This window comes from Poromitra crassiceps (genome assembly GCF_964638095.1).
Source record: "Poromitra crassiceps genome assembly, chromosome: 14".
Lineage (NCBI taxonomy): Eukaryota > Metazoa > Chordata > Actinopteri > Beryciformes > Melamphaidae > Poromitra > Poromitra crassiceps.
Window position 1 is genome coordinate 2,015,273 of NC_139633.1, and position 9,469 is coordinate 2,024,741.

General features: G+C 43.3%; 1 protein-coding gene across 1 annotated transcript in view; it reads right to left on the reverse strand.

Annotated features, from left to right (window-relative positions):
• LOC310789482 (WAS/WASL-interacting protein family member 1-like) overlaps positions 1-8,948 on the reverse strand; it is a 42,250-nt gene extending 33,302 nt beyond the window's left edge. The window contains 1 exon segment of the mRNA XM_083651128.1: positions 8,810-8,948. The gene's annotated coding sequence lies outside the window, so the exon portion shown is untranslated.
• Between the last annotated feature and the right edge of the window lie 521 nt (positions 8,949-9,469).

Below are 9,469 nucleotides of genomic sequence, written 5' to 3' on the forward strand. Positions count from 1 at the left end.
ATACACAGTGTGTATATACGCTAGATGGTTTTGACACTGATGACCACAAAGGAGAAGTAGAAGAATAGAGGAATAGGAAGAAGCAGCAGCAGCTACTGCAGGAGGGGAGGAGAAATCCAGGAAACAAAAGAGGAGAAAATATAGGCGAGATTAGTGGAAGATTAGGCACATTAAAATGGGTGAATGCGGCTGTTACATTTGACTCTACCTTATAATTTTCTATATAATATGTTGTGTGTCTGTTCTTATGTATTTTTGTCACACTAGGCATCTCGCGCTCTGGGCCTCGTGCGCCCTGCAGCTCTCGGCCGCTGCATGGCCTCGTCCGCAGCTCGTGGGCTGCGTGGCCTCACCTGCCCTATTGGCATGTTTGGCGGACCAAAATCGGACCAAAATCGCAGACAGAGCCCACTTGACATCACTGATGACATCATCGAGATACTCGAGTGACATCGCTGATGATGTCATAGACATAATGTGACATCATCAGTGAGTGATGAGTGAAATTAGGGATGAGGCAAAAAAGGTTGTGCTGCTTTATTTTTCCTATGTTGAATATAGCTGGGTTCTCTTTTGGATTCATTTAAAAGTGGATTTTCTTCAAAATGTACACTGAAGATCAGCTGGTACGAGAAGCTTGTCATACATCCGAGCTATTGAGAAATAAGTGAAAAGGAAGGCTTCATGATCTTCATCCTAATAACAGCCTCTATTTAACCGACTGAACTATAAGAGCGTGAGGGGTTAACTCCACAGCAGCCACTTCCTGTGCTCTCTGTGTCACACTTCCTGCCTCGCAACAACACGGCTGCACTTCAATACTCTCATCTGGCCTCCTCTCCCCAGCCCACTGTCGCCCTGGAGCTTATCTTGCACGAGTCACCAATGTGGGGGGAAAGTGTCTGAGCTGGCATCTGCGTTTACCATCAGAAAGTCCAGAATTCCCCACAGAAGCCACTGTCACGGGCAACTGCTGCTGGGAAACAATGCGTTCCGCTATTAGAAAATGTCAGCACTTACTGTAGCCGTATTTATCCAAAGCAAATATAGAGTATAGCAGAGACTTGACACTGGGTCTGTGTATAATATGGCTGGAACTAACGATTATTTTCATTATTGATTAATCTGTGGATTATTTTCTCGACTAATCGATTAGTCGTTTGGTCTATAAAATCTCACAAAATGGTGAAAAATGTCATCACAATATATATCACGTTTCCCTCATAGCCCAAGATGACGTCTTGAAATCTTCTTTTGTCCTGACCAACAGCCCACAACATATACATTTAGATAGAAGACTAAAGAAACCAGAGAATATTAATTTAAGAAGTTGGAACGATCAAATATTGGTATTTTTATAAAAAGATAATTTGTGTTTCTTCAAAGCAAAATTACTTGTTTGTTTGTTTGTTGGTTTTTCAATCGGCCATAGTACGTTTAATTAAAAGGGTGGAAGAAAAATCAATACTGTGAAATACCGTGCGTATACCGTGATATTTTGGTAGATACCATACCTATCGTACCGTACTGTGAAATTTCATATCGTTCCATCCCTACGATTGACTGATCAACTAATCATTCAGCTCTAGTATATAATGCTGTTGTAAATATACAAATAACCACAGAAGGAACGGGAACTGATACTGGTTAAGTAATAGGATTGAAAACAAAACTCTAGTCCTAAAACCAAACTTACCTCTGCCTCCCCAATGCTGGAATGTCCCTCGATAATAGTTTTTAATTTAGTCTCCCCTTCTCAGCCCAGTCAGCCGTATTCCTCCCGACCAAAATACTGTCAATATTTCGTCTAATTTTAATTGTCGCTGCATCTCAATCCTCTCTGAATGTTTCCTCCGTTTGAACCCAATCAACTTCACAGGCTGGTGGTGCAACAGCAGTTGGGCTGTGTCTCAATGCTGCCAGTATTTCCTCTGTTGTTTGCTGCTTCTTGTCAGCATATAACATACGTCTCAATAGAGTTACGGCAGGAACGAGTCCGAAAAGTACGTGTACGTGTAAAAGCAATGGGATTTTTTGTTTGTTTTGGTTAGATGCATGAAATAAGCTCTGTGTAGTTAACACAAGTTTATGAAACAGTGATGTTTGTGTGCAACGAGATTATCTTCACAAACAAGGAGCACTTTGATTATGAGTTTTGAGGCGTAAAATGCGTTTTTCTTTCTTTCAGAAAACGTGTCAAAAGTCATAAAAGTGGTACTCGTTTGTGAAGATTATCTTGCTGAACACAAACGTCGCCTATGTATCTCTTACTGTTTTATATTCTTCTGTTTTTATGTTTGGGCACTGTGGATGGAAACTAGCCTCGTGCTAAATCCAGCACTTTCTGTATCGGTTTCTGTTTCATGTTCAATGTGTTCATTAATTGTGCATTGTCCCGTCCAAATAAACAAATAAATAAACTTTTGTTAACCACATGACATGTTAATGACTAGTCTAAGTCGGTAAAGACAAATAATAGAACCGCTAGAACAGTCTGGTAAGTTCAGAAAATGTGATCAATTTGACTGTAACACAGCCTTTAAAACCAGGGAAAAGATAACACTTATGGCATGTAACCATATTACGATATCCAATATCTAAGACGGTATCTAGTCTCACAGTGTAGGAAATTAGCCAGGGGCACGGGCAAAAATGCCCCAAGAAATCTCAGAAGAATGTCCCTAAAAACCATGCTCGAGGGGCAAAATTTGCCCCCATTTCCAATTCTAAAACACACCCAGAACCTGCAAGCTGGTTGCCAGAAGAAGAAGACAAAAAACAACAACACACTCACACAAACAGCGCTGTCGTTTAACCTACGCTTAGCAACTATATGCACCAATTACTATTTCTTTAATAGCGCCCCCAAAATGTTGTCAATGCCCCCGTTTTTTAGACAGTGGGGGCAAAATGTGCCCCAAAAATATTTGTAAAATTGATTTCTCACACTGCTCTCATATCACAATATCGATATATGGCCCTGTCCTAGCGTAGAGTAGAATAGAGAATAGGAGAGCAGAATAGAGATGAAGAGAATTGACATATAGTCTATTGACATGCACCCCCCCCCCTGTATCTCACAGTCAGTCACATGAGCGTTAGCGCATTAGCTCGCCTGCAGGCAAGGCAGTCACTTTATAGACGCTTTGTGCTCACTCACACACTCATTACACCATACATGACTCACAGACTGGAGGAGAGGCAGACAGGCAGACGCACGCCGCCGAATCTCACTCAGACACAGACGCCACGACAATTCTGACATCTACCACCACCACGCACTGACCATCACTCAGACGTGCTTTTGTTATGACACCATCTCAGTCTGTCACGCCCAAGAGACCAGCCTTCAGCCTGCGCATCTTAGCCCTGCTACTTAGCATTCCTGCAAGCATCCAACAAGCAACAATCATGTCTGTCAAACTGCTTGAACTTGATCAGCCAACAAAACAAGCAGCTGTCATCATTCAAAAGACAAGACTGAGAATGGGCCCTTTTTAGCAGGCCCTTTTCACCACCGATTGTGGTTTTGTCAAATACAATGAACCTATATGTGGACTCTCTCTCTCTCTCTCTCTCTCTCTCTCTCTCTCTCTCTCTCTCTCTCTCTCTCTCTCTCTCTCTCTCTCTCTCTCTCTCTCTCTCTCTCTCTCTCTCTCTCTCTCTCTCTCTCTCTCTCTCTCTCTCTCTCTCTCTCTCTCTCTCTCTCTCTCTCTCTCTCTCTCTCTCTCTCTCTCTCTGTTATCGGGCACTGTTTTGAGTGCAGTGCAGCATTTCTACCACTAGAAAAGATGTAATGCTGGGGATCTGTTGTCCATATGAAGGCCTTTTGTTTAGATTAGGCCGAGGCCCACTAACAACACATGAGAGACACACAGTCATGAGTTGTGTGGTACATGTGGAGAGAGCTGCCTGGGTCACATCACGTGCATCAGACAGGAAACAGGAAACAGAGTTGAGGGCAGAGTATTGAGAGCCAAAGTGGAACGTCACTTCCTGCTTCAGCACTGTACCAGAGATTTTCATCTGCATTTATTTCCCCATAGACATTACATAATATGCTTATAAAAAATAGTTTTACTTGTTCAAACCAAACGGTTCAGATATATTTAGAAACAGGAGAGACCGCATAACATTTCACTCGGACCAAAACGTAAAAAAAGATGCAGGTTTAAAGAAAATATTTTTTCTGTGTTGTTTTTTAAGTTTTGGTCCAAGTGAAATGTTCTATGGTCTCTCCCCGATTCTAAATATATCTGAACCGTTTGGTTCGACCAAGTAAAACTCTTTTTAGAAGCATTTTACGAAGTGTCTATGGGAAAATAAATTGCAGAAGAAAATCCCTGGTACAGTGCTGAAGCAGGAAGTAGGCGGTCACTTTGCCTCTCTATTGAGAGTGATTGACACTGTTGACTCACCCAGCCAGCCCCCCCCCCCCCCCGCTACGCTAACCAGCGCTGGGTTTGTTGTAGTCCCACTGCGTCAAGAAGGTTTGTTGTGGTCCCACTGCGTCAAGAAGGTTTGTTGTAGTCCCACTGCGTCAAGAAGGTTTGTTGTGGTCCCACTGCGTCAAGAAGGTTTGTTGTAGTCCCACTGCGTCAAGAAGGAATGCCAAGAAGCCACAACTCGACTGAACGAGAACTAGTTCTGTGACAAAGCACCTCCAGAGAGAAGACGAGACACACTGACAGAATGAGAAGATAAACCTCCAGAGAGAAGACAAGACACACTGACAGAATGAGAAGATAAACCTCCAGAGAGAAGACGAGACGACACACTGACAGAATGAGAAGATAAACCTCCAGAGAGAAGACAAGACACACTGACAGAATGAGAAGATAAACCTCCAGAGAGAAGACAAGACACACTGACAGAATGAGAAGATAAACCTCCAGAGAGAAGACAAGACACACTGACAGAATGAGAAGATAAACCTCCAGAGAGAAGACAAGACACACTGACAGAATGAGAAGATAAACCTCCAGAGAGAAGACAAGACACACTGACAGAATGAGAAGATAAACCTCCAGAGAGAAGACAAGACACACTGACAGAATGAGAAGATAAACCTCCAGAGAGAAGACGAGACACACTGACAGAATGAGAAGATAAACCTCCAGAGAGAAGACAAGACACACTGACAGAATGAGAAGATAAACCTCCAGAGAGAAGACGAGACACACTGACAGAATGAGAAGATAAACCTCCAGAGAGAAGACAAGACACACTGACAGAATGAGAAGATAAACCTCCAGAGAGAAGACGAGACGACACACTGACAGAATGAGAAGATAAACCTCCAGAGAGAAGACAAGACACACTGACAGAATGAGAAGATAAACCTCCAGAGAGAAGACGAGACGACACACTGACAGAATGAGAAGATAAACCTCCAGAGAGAAGACAAGACACACTGACAGAATGAGAAGATAAACCTCCAGAGAGAAGACGAGACGACACACTGACAGAATGAGAAGATAAACCTCCAGAGAGAAGACAAGACACACTGACAGAATGAGAAGATAAACCTCCAGAGAGAAGACAAGACACACTGACAGAATGAGAAGATAAACCTCCAGAGAGAAGACAAGACACACTGACAGAATGAGAAGATAATGAGAGACAGCACATGAGCACGAGTCGAGTCGGGCCCCTGGCTTCTCTGCACTGCAGCACATGGCTCTCCATCGACCACACATTGAACACATTTGAGGCTTTGATCAGACCCTTAAAATAGCCTCGGTGTATATTTAGACGTTTAAATGTATGATGAGGCTATGCGAGAATTAGTGAACGCCCTGTGCAGAGCAGTGCTAATGTTACTTTTCAGACACCAGCAGCAGCACAGGAACCCATGTGTCGTCCAAAATAACCTGCTGCACATTTAGAAGTCTGTAGAGTTTTTTTTTTTATTATTATATCAAAGAAATAGTGCCTTTTAATACAGGGACGTTTCACATGGCAGCTTCATCAGGTCCTCTCACTGATGGTATTGTTATATTAGGTTCCTCATCAAAGTTCAGTTAGTGTCTCAACGTATCTATGGCTTTGGTTCAGTTCAGAAAACTATTTTAGTCCATTTTTATGGATGAATCAGAATCAGAGTCTCTGTATCCGTGTCTAAGTATGAGAAATATACAGGGATTTGTGCTGGTGGTGCAGAAAGATATAGGCAACTCACATAGTGACCATAGTTCACCAAAAGATCATCAATAAATACACACACATACATACAACACATACAACATATATATATATATATAATATATATATATATATATATATATATATATATATACAGTATATATATAGCCTATATATATATAGCCTCTTCAACATGTTTCTCAAAGTAAAGACGTAAGGTTCCCATGCAAGACCGACCCCCCCACTCAAAACACCACAATCGGAAACGGAATAATTTCTCTACATCTATTTTACAATTATGAAATAATTTAGGTTGCTACAATAATTAGGTGGCCGTCTACTTGAGATTTTTATCATTTAGGACTACTTTTATCGATTACAGCCAAAATATGGACAATTCTGCAATATTCCATCATGTTTTACAGTTGACTCCATTTTTATGACCAAATTGCATGATTCTGTGTGTTTTGCAGAAATCCTCTGGCCCCAGCAGAAGGCAGCATGCCATGATACAGAGATGCTGGTATGTGTATGCTGCTTAGGGAAAACTGTTGACTCTCCACCATCCAAAACCAGGTGGACCCCCCGCTGAGAGTGTAAACACACAGGATGAACTCGAGCTGCTTTCATAACTGTTTGTCCACAATATGATTTCATCATCTGCCGTCTAACAGTTCCTTAACCGTACATAGACTTGCCTGTGACTCTCGCTCTCAAGCTGTCTAAATCAGCGATTTTTTACCGAGCTTTCGACCAGAGTGGCGCTGTTGAGGGCTGCGACGGCTGGGAGCTCTAACCCGGAAAAAATTATATCACCACTGGCACAGAATTCGGATAAAAAGAGGCATTTATGATCAGCATCAAGCTTTCAAAATGTTTCTGTGACACTTGTAAATATGTGCGTATCGCTGATTTAGACAGCTTGAAAGCAAGAGTCGCAGGGAAGTCTATGTACGGATAAGGGACTCTTGTAGGGGTAGACGATCACGTGACGATGACGTCATACCCGGAAGAGTCCGAAAGGGGCTAGATGAACTCTGGCACCACATCAGTGCAGCCTGTTGGATTATTCTATAAGTCAAAAACACACAAAATCCACTACCGATACAAAGTACTGTAGATGGAATGAACCCACAAGAGAAGAGCTCACATATCTTGGAAGTTGGAACCACTGTTAGATATGATGGAGGAACAGGCAGTGACATCAAAAGCCGTCTCAACAAGGCCAGAAACACCTTCAGAATGATAAACAGTGTGTGGAAGTTCCTCCCAGTAACACCAAGCTAAAACTGTAGCAGAGCTGTGTGCTTTCTACCCTGCTATAGACGGTTTTCACGGAATGGTCAGTCCTGCACTTGAATGTTTTTTTATTTTTATTTATGTCCATAGCAAAAACTGCAACAGGAAGTGAGCGGGGGTTCAATTTAGAAAGTTTTTGTTGTCAAGTTAAAACCGTCTATATACAGCTCAGAATGCTGGAGTATGACAGAGAATGACCTCTCCAAGCTGTCAACATTCCACACAGAGCCTGAGAAAACTCCTGCGTATCTTCTGGCCTAACACCATCTCCAATCAACAACTACCTGCCCGGACCAATCAGGAGGAGAGCATCGACACCATCATCATGAGAAGATGGTGGAGAGATGGATGGGACACATCATGTGAAAAGAACAGGATGACATCACAAGAAGCACCCTGCACTGACTGGACACCAGAGGGAAGGCAGGCGGAAGAGAGGAAGAGCCAAAGAAAGCTGGTGTGGAAACAGTGGAGAAGAGAACTGAAAACCCTGAAGCAGACCTGAGGCACCATCCAGAAGTTCACCCAAAATAAAACAGAGGAGTGGAGATCCTCTGTTGCTAGTATTAACTTTAGCAGACTAGCTAATGTAGCTGGTGGTGGTGCTGTCTGTGTGTGTGTGTGTGTGTGTGTGTGTGTGTGTGTGTGTGTGTGTGTGTGTGTGTGTGTGTGTTGCTCTGCTGCCGATCAGATTAGTGTCACACTGTTTACTCTGAATTCCTCTATTCAAAACTAGCAGCTCTCCATAAGCTAAATGTTTACAACACCGCTCAACCCCAGAGCCTGTGTGTGTGTGTGTGTGTGCAACCAGTTTGACAGAATGCCTTTTGGCTGTAATCAGTACATGCACTTACACTTACAGTACACACGTGCACACACACACACACACACACACACACACACACACACACACACACACACACACACACACACACACACACACACACACACACACCTTGTCTTACTCAACATTCAGACTTTATATTTAATGTCTGTCTGCAGTCAGGACTATTTTCCTTGACATACAAGTTTAAGTGTGTGTGTGTGTGTGTGTGTGTGTGTGTGTGTGTGTGTGTGTGTGTGTGTGTGTGTGTGTGAATCAGCCCTTGCTCCTCTCTCGCTCTCTCAAAAACACACATGCATTTTCTTCTTCTGCAGACTAATGAGGTGTCCCATATCAGCACAGCTGTTAGAGGCGCCTACAAGCAGAGTCAGACCCATGATGACCTGACCATCACTTGTGGATGGAAGAAGAACATAGTCTATCTATGGGAAGCTTTTGGCCCGTTGCCAAACCCGAATAGGATTTTGCAGCCGACTAAGTTAAATGTCGTTGCAGGTGGTAACGTAAAGGGAAATCATTCACCTTAAATCATCCGGTATCACTGCTGAAAATCACTCCCAACAACACAACTCCCTCCAAGAACTAGATGACAACTTCTTCTGTGGTTGTAAAATGTTACACCGACCGAACTCCGATCTCACGGTTTCCGCTCCACCAAAGCTATTTCCCCGGCAAAAAAAAAAACCCGACTCGAAACTAAAGCGAAATGTTTGCCGAGCCTACCTGAGAGAGTGTGGAGTTACTTTGCACGGCTAATACTCTTCCATCCAGCGGTCACTGTGCTGCTGTTAGCAGGACTCGTGTGCAGGCAGCAGATCTCCTCTGTCTGCAGCAGCACTGCACGACTGTGAACGCCACAGGCAGCCTTGCCAGAGCTACACACACAGGGGGTTGGGCCTGCGGAAACATGCCCCGTGTCAGTGGTCAAACCCGGTAGTAGAAAAAGGAACTATAAGCTACAGTAGGGCTAGGCTGCTGCAAGTCATTTATAACTTTAGTAGCCTACTACTACTGACTGACACATTCATAGCTTTCAAGGGGCGTTACGTGCTGCCGGGAACGCCCACCTGACGGTCAAAAAAAAAACTTGTTCATTCTGCTGCCCGCCGAGTCGACTAGTTTCTCACGCTGTTTGTTTTAGAGCTGCACGCTTTGCATATTAAGGACACGTCAATTGACACG